Genomic DNA, 20,307 nt, shown 5'->3' with positions numbered 1-20,307 from the left:
CACTGAAAACTCTTGTCTAGAGATGAAATCTTGTTGACCATAACCACACCCACTCTGCTGTGATTGGTCAAACATCGAGGTTTGTCACTGTGCATCATCAACCCATGAAGTCTCCACCTCCAAAGGACTCGTTGTATAAACAAAGCGGGCAGGATTAGAGCTGGCTGGAGGAGGAGTGAAGCCATTATTACGTCATAATGAGCTCTCGTAACCTCTCGTTCACCCAGATTTTAGACAAACTTTATAAAGTAATAAGTTGAAAACATGGTCATGATGAAGGACTTACTGTATCTTAAAGATTTTAACATTTGAAATGTGAGTCAGTAGAGATGGAGTTTGTTAACACTTTTATTGAGATCAAAGACACAAGAAAAGGGAAAGACTGAGGTAAGATCAAAACTAAATTGGCGCCGAAAAAAAGGCGGGAAAAATTGAACACTACCATCATAATGCATCAACGGAGAACCTCGGGACAGGAAGAAACCATTCGAACAAATCCATGGGGGAGTCCGTGCTGACACCGAATGCAAGGGGAAATAATTGTTGTGACGAGAAGTCTGTCGTACGAATTACAATTTGAAACATTTTTAATTGATCTTTTTTATAGTTCCTGTTCAATGAAGTTTGTCAAGTTATGCTAAATCTAGATCTTTATAAACATTTCAAATGTTGAGTTAAGAATCCGCTTCTACATTTCTGAATCCTAATCTGTTTTACCCCAGAAGTGGTTTCTAATGATCTGGTTAAATTAGAATCTATAATCTCTTAAGATTCACGAGCTGAAGCCATCGATCAAACCCGGAGATTCACAGGTGCTAGAACACGAGCACCGGCTGCCGAGAGGGAAACCAATCGATGCCAGAGGGCGTCGGTTCGAGGGATTCACTCGCACCGCTGCGACGATCCATCATTTCGGGTTTCCAAATCTTTCCCACGCCCACTGGATATCGACAAAATGGCTGATACACGACCACGCTGTGCTCAGGATGTTTGATTCCGGAGTGGAGCGTATGGATTTTTCTCAGCTAGATGGCAGCTCACGCGGCCTTTCTACCACTCCAGTGGTCTGGTAAATTATTTATTTAGCGGCTTCCTGTGGGGGTCGCGGCATAAGTAGGGCAACACGTCTGCTGGAGCGAGGAAAGACCTCCTTCTGCCTGCCACGGGAACCCGTGAGCGTTCAGAACCTTTAACAATAAATACAAACGGGCTCGGCTGATGTTTTAATCACATGTCCTTTTGTTTCCAGCGAGTCGTAGCCTGTCGGGTGGAATCTGAACGAATCCCTGCAGATCTTTGAGTCCCTGATTGACACAGTTTGTCAAATATTTTGTATAATTTCCAACAATTTGCAACAAAAATAACTAAACACATTCAGAAGGTTTTCGTACCGGACTTCTTTTTGTTCTGCTGCCCCCGCGACCTTTTTTGAGGAAGAAAATGATACATTTTTGATGGATTAAAACTGAAACCTAAAAAGGTAGAGACTAAAATGTTCCTCACAAGCTTCACAAAGAAATGTTAAAAAATATCGGCGACAGTGGATGAGACGAGTGGCGGATGCTGGTGGAACAGAATGACCTTCAGTCGACATTCAGGGAAAAATAAAACTCTAGAATCTACAACAAAGACAAACATCTTCTTTTTCTATTAGAAAAAGGAAAAATATTATTCTTATAAAACATTTTATAAAATAAAATGTACTTTTTAATTAATACATAGTTTTTTTTTTTTTATTATATCTACAAGGACATATCTACACAATATTTGCATGTCTGGGAAAACTTTTTTTTTTTTTTAAATGTTCTTTAAACGTTAATATAAACAAATGTTATTTTCTCCATTAAAGTCAATCGGCAGGTTTTACACATGCCCCGTTACACTTGTGTTCTGTACAAAGACACGGTTTCTTTAATGAACCTGTCAGAAAACAGGTGAAATCAAATTCTTGCAGGAGCCAAGGTATCAAGCAGTTTCTACAAAAATGTCAGATTTGATTTCTTTCTTTTTTCTGTAGTTATTGGTTAATTAAACTGACCTTAGTTTGAAGGATGTTTTAAAAAGGAATGCTACACTTGCTAGCATCTAAAGCTTTGAGAGATTTGATGTGTATCTTGCAACAAAAGTCAATCACTTAAGAGATGCAGGAGGTCTTTAATACTTTCATACTTTGATTTCTGCTGCCCCTGCGACCTTGTTTAAGGAAGAAAATTATATATTTTATTGATAATTCAAACTTAAACCTACAGGTAAAGAATACATTTTTCTTCACAATAGTCAAAAGGAAATGTTAAAAATGTCAGAGGTTCTTTTAATCCAGATAATCTGAGCGCAAACGTCGGAGCAATTAAATAAAAAGAGAGAATACGTAATGAGGACGGATGAAAGACCCGTCAGACCCCACTGTGATCTGAAGGCTCCGAGACATTTGACATTATTGAGTTTTCCATTATTTGTTTGAATAATGGAAAACGACAAAAAATGTGAGCTGTTGAATCACCTTTGGCCTGAAAAGCTAATTTGTCCTCCCGTATAATTGAACCCTGCGACGCCCCCCCACCCACCGACGCTGGCAGAGATTGATTTGAAAAGTGGAAATGACTCATAAAAAAATAAAAAATCCTAAAATACATGTTTCCTCATTGCTGGAGTTTCCCCGCGGCAGCTGAGCAATATTTTCTCTTTTAATGGGGATTGAAGCGCTCTATTTAGCAGCTCGACTCGCAGGAAGCTGCACTTTAAATGCACAAGTTGCTGTTGAAATTGTGACTTCAGTAAAAAAGCGGGTAAATGTTTCTACAGCCTTTCCTGCAGTTTGAGACGCGTGGCTTTAATTAAACTCCACCGGAGAAAGACTTGAGCTCAGACACTAAGAGCTTCAGCCATTTTGGGAAAAAAAATTTAAATCAGTGATCCTGAAATTCTTGTCCAACGATAAATCATGGAAAAGCACTGAGACTGTGCATACTGCTGCCAGGGTGCTGATTTCATGACTTCATAAAAAGGAATGTGGGCTCACTATACCAGCAGTGATGTCACAATACTGTATTATTGAGCCCTAGAATCTCTTAAGTCTCCTAAAACATGATGTCAAATCAACAATAATGACATTTATTTTTGTTAGAAAATGTTTGTCTGAATGGAAAAGGTCCTAGCAGGTATGATGCTGCCACCTGTGTAGATCCTGGAGGTCATTCAGGGGTCATTTGGACCTTCAAAACATCCAAGATCCATGAGGTTAGAGGTTAGGAAGAGTTGTGTAGTTTTAGTTTTGTGGGTTTTAGTTTGTGTAACACAGTGTAACAGAGTGTTACCGTCACTACGTTCGTCTGTGATTCAGACCCGGTTGCATAAAACCCCCAAAAGCCGCTCTGAGGGGTCAAAAATATAAATTCAAGCCTCACATTTCCAGGAGCTTTTGATGAGCCACTGTCAGCATTAAAATTCAGAAGAACACTTCAAAGTGGTCCGAGTGAGCCCGGCTGAGGGTCTTCTGGAATCCACCGTGACAAGTTATTAGTACGACGGCAGAACCCCCAGATCCACTCAACTGTGCCCGAGTCTTTCATCAAACTGACAGACCTAGTCACGGTCTCAACACGAGGGCTTTCATTTAAAGCTCCGTGTCCGGTTCTGCTGGCCGGTAAAGACTCCCGACCGGAGTGGTCAGCCATTTTTTTTTTCAGTCCTCATCTTGACGGACTTCTACATCTCTGAGCTGTAAAGGTCAATTTGATGATTCAGTCTCCGGGGACTCTTCTGGTTTGGCATTCGAATCGTCTCACGATCTTTTTATTCAGGGTTTAATTTGAGGAAGCAGCGCCCGCAGGGAATTTAAATGCAGTTTGATACGAACGGGATCGACACATCTGGACTTGGATAATGACCCGAGTTTCAAATTCACGATAAGCAACACGCGACGAGTCCCTCAGAGCGGATCACTAATAATGGGATAAGGAGTCGGATCGTTTCAATCAGAACTAAGATCCATTTTCCTCATCCAATCCCAGTTCTTCAGGGTGACAGAGAAAAGGTTTGACGCTCACCTCGGTTTGCTTACAGCTGGAGTTGAACCGGGGGATGCTAGCTAGAGCTAACTCAGCATAGTGATGGCAAGGATGGATTTAAGGTGTGGGTTAATACTTAAACTAGTACTGTGTCTCAAATCACATACTTCTCTTTGTGCACTGGAGGTTAGTATGCATCAGGATAGTGTACGTACTAACTATTAGCAAATTCTCAACCGATAGTATTTCTCAAATCAAACTCTGCTGCTACGCACTAACTGGAAATGAGGCGACAGCTTCTTCTTCTACTACTATTTAACGATGATTTCAACCAGATGTAGGAACACTATCGCCACCTGCTGGCAGCACATTTTTGTTTGGATCAAGAAATATGAGAAACGAAATATACGCAAGATATTTACGCCGATGTTAGCACCGAAGAACCTACTACTGCTGCTGAAACTGCACCTGTAATTATATATATATATATATATATATATATATATATATATATAACTTTAATTAAGATGGCGGCTGTTTAGGGTAGAAATTGTCCATCGATCCATACTCCAATTTGTGGGCGTTTTAGTAATTTAGTGTGCACTACATTTTGCATACTAAGAATTGAGATGCACTTATGCACTAAAAATACTTTTACTAAATACTAAATACTTTAAGTTTAAGTACACAAGTATGCGATTTGAGACACAGCTTAGCAGTTGACAGAGATCAATAGGAATCGTAGGAACCTGTGTTGGCGTGGATCGGAGAAACATGTGACCCAGATTCTTAAGTACATTGATTCAATGTTGATCGTTGGTCATATTGGTTGAAATTAAAGAATCAATGTTGATTCCGTGTTGATTCACTTTTACAATTTCAACGTTGAAAATCTGTCGTTGATTCAACATAAGACAAGTAGATGATGGGGAGAGAATATTTGGACACCTGTGGGGACAAGTTGGGGACAGTGCTCGGTATCAACGTAATCAATGCATTTATAGTTGAATCACTGTTAGAATTGGTTAAGAATCCAAAGTTGTTTCAATGTCGATCATAGCGAGGATATTCAACGTAAAAATGCAAGACGTGAAAGGAGGAAACTTGTGTTGCTATACTCGGATGTGAACAAATAGAATGAATCCATGTTAGCTAGCATGACTTCAACTCTTGCCTTCAACCTCTCATTAATATTAAGCGACAATGAACATTTTTATTTTGGGTTAAAAGTGATAAACTCAAAGTCCAGAGGCAATTTCCTGTAGTAATTCTTTTGGGCAAAAAGCTATATTTAAATAGTGTACCAACAATGAATAGTCATTTACGAAAGCTTACTTTAATTGTCGAGATTTAGAATTATGGGAATCACTGTGTTTAAGTTTTGTCCTTTTAAAAAACATTTTAAAGCGAGTGTAGTAGGAAATATCGCCAAAATAGAAGGTCATTTTTCACGTCCTCAAAATCTGAATCTGAGCAAGTGGGGAAGCAATTTAAGGAGAAAATCCTTCGGGGGTTTAAGTCCAGTGAGCACAAGTATAGCACAGTATTCCAAATCCCGTCCCTCGTGTTCTTGGTCACGCTCTGTTTTCCTCATTGAAAAAGTTTGTGACACATTTTAAGACTCGGCTGCTCAGACAGAAAAGAATGTAAAAGCATCCTGTCAACCGCCCTCCACCCCCTCTTTGTGACGGACCATCAGAAGATCCACTTTCATCCTCGCCCGGCACACTCGGGCCCATCAGTCTGTGCCAGCCTCTAATGCGATGATCCTCTCAGAACCGGACCAAAAATAGGCACCAGAATTTTTGAGGGAGAGAAATGAATACCAATATCTGTCAAGCCGCTGCCGTGTGAGTCGGCTGCAGACACGTCACCCGCCACAGGAGATATAAATACAGCAGGTTGGCGTCGTCTCTGGGGGGGGGGGGGGGGGGGGGGTTGCCGGCAACAAGTCAGGTGAATATCCACGAGTTCTTGAGATGTTCTCAACCGCATGTCGAGGTATTGACTGGAAATTAAAAATGTTCTGACCCGTTATCGCTCATGTGGAGACGATACCCCATTTTTTGCCACTTACTTCCTTATGGGGGATGTGGGGTGGGGGGGGGGGTTGACCCTATCCCAGTTTCTTGAGGTGAGAGGCAGGGAACACCCTGATTGGGTCACCAGTCGGTCCCGGTGAACACAAAGACATACAACCGTTCAAACTCAACCTCATACCAGTGAACAATTTACCCAAGTTCCTAATGAACCTCTATGGTTTTGGACTTTGGGAGGAAACCGGACTAGACAAGAACTTACCAACTCCACACCAAAAGGTAACAAGTTCCCCCCCCTCCTCAATCTGTAAGCGAACTTGCAACCTACCACTGCACCACGTACCTGTACGCCCAGATCTCATAATGAAGTAGAACATACTTCTCAGATCACGTAGATGTGTGTTTAAGAAGATTGTTTAATATAGTGTTTATTCTTTACTTTGAGTCAACATCGTAACTTACATTGCAATTGCTAATCGGTAGCATATATCATCGCTGTCTGCAAAATTTGGTCGACCTCTATGACACAGTTTGTTCCATAGTTCAAAAAATTAAAGTGATTGTTCACTCATTTTCTTCTCATGTCGACTCAAATACCTCCATACTGCTCGTCTGTAACATTCATCCTCTATTCCTCGACATGAGGACACTCAGTGAGCAGAGAAGCAGATGGAGCACGAATGCTCCTCCCATGATGCAACACTAATAGACTCAGGGACTCATTTATTCCTCGTGCTATAAGACTGTTTAATTCTGAGTTTAGGGGCAGGGGTGAAAAGATGATTCTATTCCATGTTAATCCTTTTCCTTTGTTATTTTTCTCTGATCTATGTTCTTTATCTTTAGATTTAGATTGTGTCATCTTGCACTTTTTTATTGCACTGTTCTTGTTTCATAAATCTATTGTCTGTGTTGCTCCAGACCTCCAGAGTGATCAATCAAGTTTTTCTGATCCAATATAATGAGGAATTGTTTCATTTCTTTAGCACAATATGTTTAACACATTGTGCGAGCGAATATCAGCTAGCATAGCGCATCGTTTCATGCCAATAACATCGCAACCACTTCCCAGTCTTTATAGAACCCAGCTTTTTTTTAATAGTAAGTAAGTAAGTAATATTTATTTATAGAGCGCTTTTCCAGACCAGGGTCACAAAGCGCTTTAACAATCAAAACAATACTCAAAGAAGTATATACTTTAAAGATCAAGATAATACTGAGAACAACACAGGAGTTCAAGGAAAATCCAGAAAAAGCCTAAACAAATAGAAACGTCTTAAGATGTTTCTTAAAGGAGTCAGTAGATCCATCAAGCTCAAAGAGAGAGGAAGATCGTTCCAAAGCTTAGGAGCAACAGCCGGAAAAGATTTCTCTCCTCTGGTCCTGAACCGTGTTCAGGAACCATCAGTAGATTCTGATCCACAGACCTCAGAGCCCGAGCTGGGGTGTAAGGCTGGATCAGATCAGTGATGTAAGGAGGAGCCTGACCATGAATAGATCTGAAAGTAAGAACCAGAATTTTAAAGTTGATCCTGAAAGAAACTGGAAGCCAGTGAAGAGTTTTAAGGATCGGAGAAATGTGAGTTCTTCTACTAGAGCGGGTTAGAATTCTCGCTGCAGAGTTCTAAATCAACTGCAGGCGAGACAGATCCTTCTTGTTAAGACATAATAATATATGACCGAAAGACCAAGAAAAAATGTGCTTTAAAAAAAAAAAATCTTACGTGAGAAAAGTATTCAATGACGAACACGGACCCATGTCAATAAAATAGCCATATCTTCAAGTAAACTCCAGATGTTATGAAGGAAAATGATAAACAACTTCCCCTTGAAAATGAGTCTTTGCTATCAGAGTATTATTATGTTTAACAATGCAGACTCTCCTGCCTAGATTATTTAATCCAACGCTCCCAACATTCCTGATCCTCTGACAAAAGCAGCTCAAAAGATAAACATCCAGTAATTACTGTTCTGTATTTCCAACAGCTCTGGAGATAATCAACCACCTTATCAAACAGCCTCTCGCTGCGAGCACGTGTGTGCAGATGAGGGCGGCGACCGTGTGCAAGTATTTGACATTTTCCCGGCTTCCTCCGGTGCACATGAATAATTCATGGATGTTTGCTGGGATAAATGCAAGCCTGATGAAATTGAAAGTATGTTGCAAAAAGATGCCTTGAATGCGCTTCAGAACGTATGCAAATGCTTTTTAATCCAAGATCGCGGCGCAGTATACGTGCACTTTGATGTGCTGCGGGAACGACCTCGCAAACGTGTTTTTACAGCCACTCGCGCCGAGATGGAGAGTCGTGAAGAAGTCGCCTGTGGTTGAGAAATATGAAGGAATGTAATGCAAGTCAGTCTCTCAAGAGTTGAATGAAAGAGGAAACATGTCTAAAGTCTATAGGACGTCCGACAAAGGTGATAAAAGGGGTTCGAAGAATTAAAAAACAAACCAAGAAAAGTTCACATTGGTGGTAAATATAAGTCGCTGAAAGACAAAAAGATTTAGGGGAAACACTCTTGGAGAACCAGCACTCACACTCACCATTTGTTTTTAATTTCCAATTCCAAGCCAGAGTTAAAAAAAAAAAGAAAAATAACTGTTTGTGTCAAATATGCCTGTTTTTTTAAGACACAAAGAAACGTATTCAATTTAACTTTGTTGATTTTATCGAATTAATATTTAACCTACAAAACTACAGATAAGCTTTGAAAAATATTGAAAGGTACCTCCTGGGTTGTCCTTCTGACCCCCACATCAAACTCCAGATTCATGTGAGGCTAAAACAAAAAATCTATTTACAAATTCCCGGGCAAAAACAAAGCAAAAAGGACGAGAAGAAAAATCCAAACACTGGTGAGTCCCGGAGAGAGCTGTAACGGGAGCCGGAATATGATACGTTCCGGCGTCTGCCCAAGACTCCGAAGACCACTTTGGACCTGCCTCTGTCATCAAGAGAGAAAGAGAAGACCAGAAGAGAAAGTTTTGTCAAGAAGGACACTTTTGTGTATCTCAGACGACTTCTTAAACTCAACCGATTCACAGATAAATGCGGTTGTTTTTAATGCGACTTCTCTATGAGATCCTTCTTCAGATGTTGGAGATTAAAGTATCTTGAGGTCTTGTTCACGAATGAGGGAAGCACAGTCAGCATCTGGTGATGAAAGAATCCTGGAGACGGTAACCATGGAAACCAAAAAAAAAAATTCTGTGAACGCAGAGTGTTGTTTAAAATCCAAAATAAGGCGGCGGAGTCACTTCTTCAGAGATCACTGGATCACACGTTTGAAGTGGAGCTTCAAAGTTACGCCGGCTTACCGAACCCGCCATTCGTTTCTCTGTTCTCCGAAAAATTTCCATCGTTAAATCCTCGGTGACAAATGAAAAAAATAATCAGGTCGGCCGCGACCAGGGCCCGTGATTGGCCGATAATATCTTGCTCCGAGGTCACCAGTGAAGGGCGCGAGTCCCGCGGGGTTGAGTGACACACTTGCTGTGGAGCCATTACCCTCCAGCAGAGACAGTGTCGCCGGCGTCTTCTCTCGCTGCCGACACTTCTCTGCAGACGTCCGTTTGATCGCGCGCCGTGCTGCGAGTCGCGCCGCCGGGAATCGATGTCTCCAAAAAGCAGGAAAAATTGACGATCTGAGTCTTGCTGAGTGGAAGAAAATGACACGTGGTCAAAAAAAAGTTAAATCTCTTCTTTGTTTGGTGTCGATTTCTGTCCCTTAATATTTTGATTACTTTGATTATTGGAGCATTTATTATTCATTGAAAAGAATGAGCAGCTTCTGAAGTCTTAATGGAGGATTCTATGTTGAGTCTCTTCGGGATGACTGAGCTACGAAGTATATATCAGTAGTGATGTGTCCGACTGTGTCGAGTCTTCGAAGCGTGTGTCGAGTAATCCAGGAAGATTTTCATGAAGCGTGTAGGTAGGTAGGTAGAACTTTATTGATACCTCAGGAGGTCTCCTTCGGGAAATTGTTTACACACACATATATAAATATATATATATATATATATATATATATATAGTTTCCATTGGACACGCCTTGTACTTAAATCCATCTTTTTGTTTCATTTTGAAAAGGTGAAGTTTCTGTTTTGTTCCAAGGAAATTGGATACAACAAAAACACTTCATCAATGCTGAGGCATTATAGAGCCCCGCATGAGAGCTTGGAGAAGACCACCGAGACCATTGAAACAACATCTACTTTTAACATTTCATTTGATTTACGGTTTTATTCAGGAGAGAGGAGTGCTGTGGATTAGGCGTTGGTTCAAAAGATCATCATCATCGAGGACTCACAGCCCTTCACAGTTGGGAGGATGAGGGGTTCAAAAAGCTTGTTAAAGCTTCGAACCTGAACTATGTTCTCCCGACTAGGCAGGTATGCATCAGGTACATGGAGCATTTCCCCCAGTATTACAATATTTAACCTTAAAGTTCTCTCTTCAGGCTTTGAAAGCTATGTTGGAGGACAGATATGAGAAGAAGATGGAGAGGGCCAAATTATCTGTTTCTCAGGCCACGGCTGTGAGCTTGACTGCAGATATGTGGACCTCCCTGAACACTGACTTGTATCTTGCTGTGACATGCCATTTTATAGATGCTAGCACCTCACTACAAACTGTTGTTTTAGGGGTGCAGCATTTCCCTCACACGCATACAGCGGTGAATTTGGCTAAAGTGAAGCAGCACTGATGTCAGAATGGGCTATAAACAGGCAAAGTTACAGGCCTTGTGACAGATGGTGCAGCAAACATGGGTGCAATTTGCAAAGGCACTTAATGTGCGTCATTCACATTGTGTCACACATTGCATCAACCTTTGCGTGAAGAAAGCACGGGAGCAGAACCCTGTGCTTTCCGCAATAAGCGCACAATCCCACAGAATTCAAGAGCAGCACAACTGCAAAGGTGAGTTCTTTATCCGACTGATTTCTGGTGAAATATTTCTTTAAGTTACTGCTGCAGTTGTGCTTGAGTCAATTACTTTTTTGTTTTGTCGATTTTTTTTTGATTTTTTAGGAGAGACTGGTTACCGAAGACCACCCAAATGGGCTGTACATACTTCAAGCTAGTTCAAGAGGTGGACACATTGGAACAGCACCTACCAGATGCTCCAGAGGATCTATGATCTGAGCTATCCAGTTGGTGCTGCAATGGCAGGATTACCCACCGATATCCCGCCAATTACTTCAGAAAGCTTTACGATTATAGCGGAATGCCTTAAGGTACCTAAAATGACTTACATTTATTGTTTACTCTCTTACATCTGTCTATCTAGGTTTTGTCTCCATTCCATGACCGCGACTGTGGAGCTTTCCCAAGAGAAGAGGGTTTTCGGATCCAAAGTTATCCCCCTGTTATCCATGCACTGGAGGAGGAGGATCTTGGATTCCTTCAGACGCAGGAGAGTCGAGACTTGGCAGAAAGTCTGAGGCGTTACCTCAGAGAAAAACTATTTACGTACCAATCCCAGAGCCTGACCTCACTGTCCACACTTTTGGATCCCTTTAAAATCGGTTAATTGTACACATTTCCCTTGTGTTATTTTATGTAGTCACTTACATGCAGCTTTTCAGGGAACAAACGATGCCACAGTACAGCAGACCAGGTCGAGGAATGAAACCGTAGATGCTACGGTGGCGGTCAAGACCTACCTGGCAGAACATGATATTAAAAGAAGCGAGGACCCGTTAAAATACTGGGAGAAGTATAAAAATATCCACCCAATGTCTTTACCTTTTAGCGATGAAAATCTTGTGTACCCCAGCTTCATCTGTACCATGTGAAAGAATTTTCTCAAAAGCCGGTGAAATAGTAACCGAAAAAAGAACTGTTCTAATGAAAGATCATTTTTAAACTGATGGCACCACCTACTGACCTCTGAACAACATGACACTGTTTCATTAAGCTTCATCAACACCTGTTAATACTATTAAATATATTGTTTTTTTTTATTATTTACCGTTAACATTCAAAGCGTGAGCAGAACGAATTTGCTTGTAAAACCTGCTCCTGAGAATGTGTAGTTGTGTAAATCCAAGAATGCACTAAAATTATATTTACCACTATTCGAACTTAACGCTTTACTTCATATTGTGCTTTGTTGCGTGAAATAGACGCAGATGCCTTTAAAAACCACAACAACAACCAAAAAATAAATCACATTGGTGTTTAATAAGCAGGTTTAAGATCATGTTCATGATTGTGAATAATCGATTTAAAATCGACTCAATAGACACATTATTTCTACATGATGAATATTTATTTAAAAAATATATATGTAAACAATCTTCAGGTGAACTTCCTGACAGAGGTTTCCTCAATAATACGAGCGATGTTCTCGTCAGCAGGTGATGTAATGGACTGTGAGGTCACTTCCTTCATGACTCAAGTGTTTCTTTTGTGTTTATTTTCCTCCAGTTTCATCTAAAAACGTTAACTTTCATTTGTAATAAGTTCTCTGTTCCACAGATTTTTGCTGTGGAATATATGCTCCTTGTTTAAATACAAATTGAAACACATTTTAATTTTACTCTGACATCAAAGAGAATAAACTAAATTATTTAAAAACTAAAGGAAAGCCATTATAACGATTCGCACCAGAACATCAGATACTTCCTAACAAATTATCAACAACGCACTCAAATAAAATAATGGAAAAAAATAAAAATAAAAAAAATGTCAAGAGTGGGACTCGAATCTTGTCGTCCTTAAACTTCCAACATTGTGACGAGTGCTACTAATTGAGCTAACGGACCTGACGGGTCAATGCGAACCCTGTCAGAATTCTTATGAGATGTATGTTTGGCTGAAGTAAATAAACATGACATCACTGACTCAGAAAAGCGACCCATAGATGTAAAGAATGACGACACAAAACAGTTATAAACACAACATCTATCAATATTGATAATTTCTAAACAAGGATCTGTCTCGCCTGCAGTTAATACAAAACTCTGCAGCCAGAATTCTGACCTGCTCTAGTAGAAGAACTCACATTTCCCCCGATCCTTAAAACGCTTCAGTTTCTTTCAGGACCAATTTTAAAATTCTGGTTCTTACTTTCAGATCTATTCATGGTCAGACCTTCCATCAGTGATCTGATCCTGACTTACACACCAGCTCGGGCTCTGAGGTCTGTGGATCAGAATCTACTGATGGTTCCTGAACACGGTTCAGGACCAGAGGAGAGAAATCCTTCCAGACTGTTGCTCCTAAGCTTTGGAACGATCTCTGTGTTTGATGGATCTACTGACTCCTTCAAGAAACATCTTAAGACATTATTTGTGCTTTCCCTTGATTTCCTGAGACTCCTGTGTTGTCTTTACCTTTTAAGTATATATTTTAATGGGTTATTTTTTTATTGTTTAAGCGCTTTGTGACCCTGGTCTGGAAAAGCACTCTATAAATATTCATTACTTACAATAGAAATATAGTTTATCATTGTGATAAATTCTACAAACATAAAGAATCATCACTATTCATGATTATTTTAAAACTAAAAAAGAATAAATTAAAAAAACAGCCAAATCAGTGGAGCGCCCTCTATGGGACAGTCGCCATCGCTCTTCACTTTAGAAAAGTTTGTTTCTCCCAATGAATGACACCCAGTGTTTGGACATATTTTGGTTTGAAAACAAATGAAAGCAGTTACGTGTCATGTGGTCTGTAAATACTGCAACACCAGAGTCAAGTACTCGACAATACTACACATATATCCTTGTTACTACAGTATCACTATATATCATAGAGACAGGAACTGCACTGGTAAGATGGTGAATGTGTGTAAACATTGTCAAGTGCTCTCTCTGCAAATAGTTTCTCTGAGGATTCTCTAATGAAAAGCACTACGACGAGGGAGCAGCTCTTCAAGAAGTTGGACTCGAGCCTCCTGATGTTCGGGGGTTGCTGGATTTTTGCCGCAGCATAAAAACCCACGAGGCCGAACAAAACCCTCAATTACCCCTCGGCTCGGAGCTCCAGAGGATTTGGAAGATGGGGGAGTCGTAGGGTTGAACAATGGAAAATAGGGACTCGTGGGCTTTAAAGTGCTTTAAAGTGCCTTTTGGAAAAGGCTTCACACTCGCGTGCTCGCAGGAAAAAAATTGACTTTTGATCAAGAGTTGAGCTTCAAGGACCGTGAACTGCTTGTTATTTACTTTCATGAAAATAACATTTAATTTCACAAATTTTACCTTTTCATTCCCATTTAAACACTGTTTTTTTTTTTAAACACAATTAAAATTTAACATGGAATTAAATACATCTATTTCAAATAAATGCATCATTATAATGTTTTTCAAATGTACACTTGAGTTAATGATTCTTGGCATAAGATTATAAAACAAAACTAATAAACAAAAACATATATATGTTGCGTGCATCATTTTAAATGTGATTTATTCCAAATATATGAATAAAATATAATTTTTATCATCCAATTTTTTTTAATATGTTGTTGTTGTTCAATTTTTCAAATATTAAGATTAAAATATAAAACCTAGATTGTGTAGTTCTGATGTTGATATTTAATATTTGTCTTCAGTGTCCAGAGGCAGAAAAGCTGGATGGATTTTTCTTCATCTAAAGATCCTCTTTGTTCTCCAGATGTCTTTGAGCGTGAAGGTCCCTCTCATGTGCGACATCAAAACCAGCTGCAGACCCTCTCCTCAGAGAAGCGACACATGAAGGGGGGCTTCACTTCACGGGGTTCCTCCTCTCACCGACCGTCCTGCCGACCTCTCATCATCATCAGACGCCTTCTGCTGTGATGACCCTCCAAGAGAAACATCATCCACTCTCGGACCCAAAAGGTTTCTAGATGAGGTTTGGATTCGAGTCGAGCATTTGGACTTCACTCTGAAACAAACATTAAAACTTCTTTTTCCAAACAATCGAGGGCGAAAGTGGGTGAAGGAGTCTCGGCGTGTGATGGTTCAACGCCGTTACCTGTCATGTCTCGTCTCCACGGGCGAGTGCGGACGAAGGCGGGCTGTCAGGGCGGCTGACGAATGTTGCCTCCAGAGCACATGCCAGGGGTCACCTTTGACCTCGCACATCACACATGACGGAATATACATGGACTTGATTATGTATCTTTTCAGTCGTTCGTTTTCTTTACCGGTTATGGGGGTTTGAGGGGGGCTATCCGAGTGTTCTTCAGGCGTGAGGGGGACACACCATAAGACACACAACCATTCCATTCACACTCGTACCGACAGACAATTTGTTCCCAAACAACATCTATAGGTTCTTGGACTGTGGGAGGAAACCGGAGTACCCGGAGATCGCGATCATGCCTGCGTCACCTTGCGAGGCATTTGGAATCAATACACTGAAAAAAACAGCAGGTAAGTGTTTTAAATAAGGGTGTTGGGTTTATGTTTCCACAACATACCTGTACATGAACTCAACCTTCTACACCTGGCTGGAGGAGGATTGAAGCTATTATTACATCATAATGGACTCCGCTCTCGTAACCTCTCGTTCGCCCAGATTTCAGAGCAACTTTATAAAGTAATAAGTTCAAAACATGGTCATGATGAGGAACTTACTGCACTTGGAGAGGAAGACTTCAACATTTCAAATTAATAATTGATTTTTTTTTTCTCTACTGGCATTGCTGCGATTGTTGTAAATAAATCAAACTGTGTCTCTGCAGTCATTCCTTAACAAAGAGGTTCATGGTCAACGTTTTTAACCTTAATACTCTTCGTCAACATCAATCTATTGTAATCTAAGTCGACTAAAATTACGTCATTTCATCGACTTTAACACTCATGCACCAGTTCTAGTACAGGACCCGTCACACACCAATAGATTTATAGAAGCCATTGATCAGACTCCCCCCTCATTATAAGACATCCTGGCTGCGAAAGCAACGACAAACTGCAAGAACACACGGCTGGTTCTGACAGAGTTGTTTTTTTTCTGAATTAGAACCAACTGTCGTCAAAGCCGATGACCACTTTAAACTTATTATTGCAGGACTTCTATAGGTCTTTCCTGATCCCTTTTTAATAGTCCTTTTTTTATGCGAAATCCCTCGTTTTTAGATTTAAATATGTTTTTATAATTGATATTTTCTCCAATTTGTATGATATGTTTTAATCAAATGCGTCTCAACGCCTGGAACTAACTGGACTGAAGTTCACGTAGTGACTGGAAATAGAGACTCAACTCAAGCGAGAATAAGTTTCTCACACACACACACACACACACACACACACACACACACACACACACACACACACACACACACACACACACACACACACACACACACACACACACACACACACACACACACACACACACACACACACACACACACACACACACACACACACACACACACACACACACACACACACACACACACACACACACACACACACACACACACACACACACACACACACACACACACACACACACACACACACACACACACACACACACACACACACACACACACACACACACACACACACAGGGGGGAAAAGATGAAGCAGGAAAACAGTGATTTGGATGAAACTCAAACTCACAGAATACACAAGAAAGATAACGGAAATGAATCAGAGCAAGTGTGGATCCTGTCAACAAGGAACTGAAACCAGGAAGCTTAAGTAGCAGATGCAGGTGATTGAACGCTGATTGCTGATTGGTGCCAGGTGTCTGTCATTACCTGTCAAGGTGAAGACAGAAGCGACGGAAAATAAATAACAAAATGAAATGTGCAAAACAGATCCTGACGAAATGCACGTGCAATTCAATGATAAATTAACTATTAGCACAATTTAATTTAATTAATATTCTTTTTTTAAACTTTTTTTTTCATATGGTTCTTGTTCTTTCTTTCAGCTACAACAGTATATACACATTTAATTGAGCAGACACTTGAACCACTTGATTCATCGACTTTGGACTATGGAGTACATCTCAGTCACACCTGTGCCGCGCCACCAATGACATGAAAGGTTATCAGGCGTTGCTTTACCAGCCGTGGTCACGCCACGCTCGTCATCCATCGCCTTCATCACCCTCGACCTTTACAGCGAACCTCATCTCATCGCTGACGCCGGCGCTAGAACGAATGGTCTCCTCGGTCGGCGAATTCATTCCATTTCCTCTCGCAGGTGAAGAAGGGATTGTCGGAGCGCTTGGGAAAGCCACAAGAACCCCGGAGAGTAATCTGCCGCCGCCTGGTACTGAGAAGATGAATTGGACGCCGCGATACTTCCCTTCAGTGTTCGGCGGAGGAGACGGAACAAATCCTCTTGTTGTGATTTCTCTCTTCATTCTGGAGGCAATAATACAATTCTGGCGCCGGGTTTGCGGTCGTGGAGGCTGTGCCAGGGTTTGTCTCCGGCCGGTTGTTTGGCACTTTACGTTTATTATTCCGATTTGGCAGTGGAGTTGAAAACTTCTTTTTTACTCCAGGCTTCGTCCAGATGTAGATTTCAGCGTCGACACTGGAGTTGAGGTCGTTGGTATGCAGGGTGGGGGGGGGGGGGGCGTGATTGACGTTTAAAGATCTTGAACTTGATAGATTTTCAGTTCACCATAGCAACAACCTCACGATGGATCATCCGGATTTGATGTCCCTGTCAAGAACGCTCAAATCGACGGGATACGTGTCGCGACTTATACTTGCCCTGAGAGTGATCGCTGCCTTCAGAGAGTCCTCCACCAAGAATCTCCAGTCCAGACATAAACGCATCTTTTCGGATCCAATCTTTTTCTCCATCATTTCAGAGAAAAATAAGTGCTTTTTAAAGATAAAGCTAATTAGACGCCAACAAAACTTTATTTTACAAAACACCTTTTTAATTTCCTATGGAGCCCCTGAATGCACATAACCGTTTTTACTTTTTTATGAGCTCGTTAAACGAGTGGGCGCTCGATTAAAAGCTGCCACGCCAATGATTAACAGTTCATACACACTCGCGTAAAGGCTTTTACAAGCTCATATGAAGATTATTGCAAATGGCGTGATATTTTTGCTGGAAGTTTACGCTCGATAAATAGTTTTGATGACTTTGATATTCTTTATTAATCTCCTGCAGACACCATAGAAACATGGCGACTTGTAATCATGACGTAGGTTTTCCAATGAATGAAATGCGTACAGGACGATCAAGTGATCTTCACTTGATTTTATCAAAGTTTTTACATGAAAGCTTAACACTTTTTATGCTCGTGTATTCACTATTAGGTTAGTAAGTAAATGATAAATGACTGTTACGTCTATAGCGCTTTTCTATGCTTTTCAGCAGATTTATACAAAGTTATGCATTCACACACACAATGATGGGAGTAGGCTGCGACGCAGCAGGCCAGCTCAACCATCAGAAGCAATCAGGGTTAAGTGTCTTGTTCAGGGACACTACGCCACAATCTCGTCCGGAACTAGGATTGAACCCAAAACCTTTCAGGATAGAAGCCAAACACTCGACCACCTGAGCTATGACAATAGCTCAATTTGTTCCCATGAACCTCCCCGGTACCAATACGTCGTGGTGGTAAAGAAGGACACAGACACAGGAATGAGTTGAAGAGAAGTTGGAGACACAACTTACATGATCATGGGCCTTGGCAAAGCAGAGATCTATCACAGAGACGTCTTTGAGGCGCAAAGTTCTAACGAAATGGCAGATCTTTTATAGTATGAATATTCAGGTAAACGCATCTGGTCATTCCCGCTTGTATGATTGGACAGCTACTCTAAACACTTAGCTTCTAAGATGGCCGTGCCGCATGATAGTTGTGGAACCTCTGTGAAGTTCTAGAGAGAATCTGTTTATCAGTCGACTTACGCAGATGTCTGTCCTTGGCACCATCGAGAGATTCCTTTGTCCCTGTGTGAGTGTAGGCTTGACCTGACCTGAAGAACAGCTGAGCACGTGGGTTTAGATCTTAAGATGTGTTTTCTAACTATTCTTAACTTGATTTAAATAAAGTTGTGGTTCTGGTGACTGAAAATGTTAATTTCTCAGATTTAGAACGACTGATATTGGTTCTTGACCCAAATCTGTTTAAGATCTAAGTTCAAGTTCAACTAATCAGTTAAACCCCGACAACAATATGAGCGACTAACAGCATCTTCATTCTTAGTAGATCCCTCCAAAATGTGTGTGAACCTCTGGACCGTTTTGCAAAAGTTATTTCTTTGCATCTACACACAACTTTAAAGCAAACCAAGCCATTCAAATGTATTTTGAAAACATGTTTTCTGATCCAATCCTTTTCACAAGATGAAGCCATTTAAGGCGTCCTTGGAAAGCAACATGACAAATACTGAACATGGAGGCAGGTCAGTTTACACTGCGGACATTTTGATTTTGCTTTAAAAAGGTTTGGATCTTAAAATGTGTTACTTATCTTTTCACCACAAGGGTTTAAAACGTTTCCTGTTTGGTAACATTTTGAAGATTCAACCCACTTCCTCTTTGTTAGGATGATACCTTAAAATGGTTCTTGTCCCAAATCTGCCTGAAAAGATACTTCAAGGCAAATTCATCTTAGTTTAAATGAATATAATTACTTAAACCTTGTCAACAATCTGAGCAACTAACATCATCCTGACTTGTTAATCAGTCCAAAATTTGTGTGAACTTCTAGACCTCCACACAAAAGTACAAAGCAAACTAATCCATTAACATTTTGTTTTTCTGATCCAATTTCAATGTTACAGGCGTCCATGCAAAACTGTCGAGCAACATGGACATGTATAAATACTTAGATACTTCCAGGTTAATTGATCTTAGTTTCAAGATCAACTTAACAGTTAAACCCTGTCAACAATCCGAGCGACTAACAGCCTCCATATACCGAGGTGATGCTCCGTCAAAATGTGTTGAATTCTGAGGGTTGCTGTCTCGTGACTCGAGTCCCCTGATCGTAAGCATGGAAACATTTTGATTGCATGTCTGCGGCTGTTAATAATTAAAGGCACTAAACCACTGCAGTTATTGCTGTATAATTAATCAAAGTACGCCTTCTAGAACTTATTATTAATGATTTGGAAATCCTGTTGTGCACATTTACTACCCGGGCTTGGCTCGGAGATATTATATTCCCCCGGACCCTTGAGAAAACACCCCCATCGTAAACTTTGAAAGACCGTCGAACGTCTGTCCCGCATCTCCCTCCAAACCGGCTGCGAGCGCCGCCGTGCATTAATGGATGGTATGGAAATGAAAACAGAGGATTAAAGATTAATTCGGGGGTTTTAGTGTC

General features: G+C 40.7%; 1 pseudogene; it reads left to right on the top strand.

Moving 5' to 3' along the window:
- The first annotated feature begins 9,182 nt into the window (after window positions 1-9,182).
- LOC148072192 (E3 SUMO-protein ligase ZBED1-like) lies at window positions 9,183-11,587 on the top strand (annotated as a pseudogene).
- Window positions 11,588-20,307: the final 8,720 nt, after the last annotated feature.

This window comes from Callionymus lyra, chromosome 9, assembly GCF_982586985.1.
Source record: "Callionymus lyra chromosome 9, fCalLyr1.hap1.1, whole genome shotgun sequence".
Classification (NCBI taxonomy): domain Eukaryota; kingdom Metazoa; phylum Chordata; class Actinopteri; order Syngnathiformes; family Callionymidae; genus Callionymus; species Callionymus lyra.
This window is presented reverse-complemented; position numbering and strand designations above follow the sequence as displayed.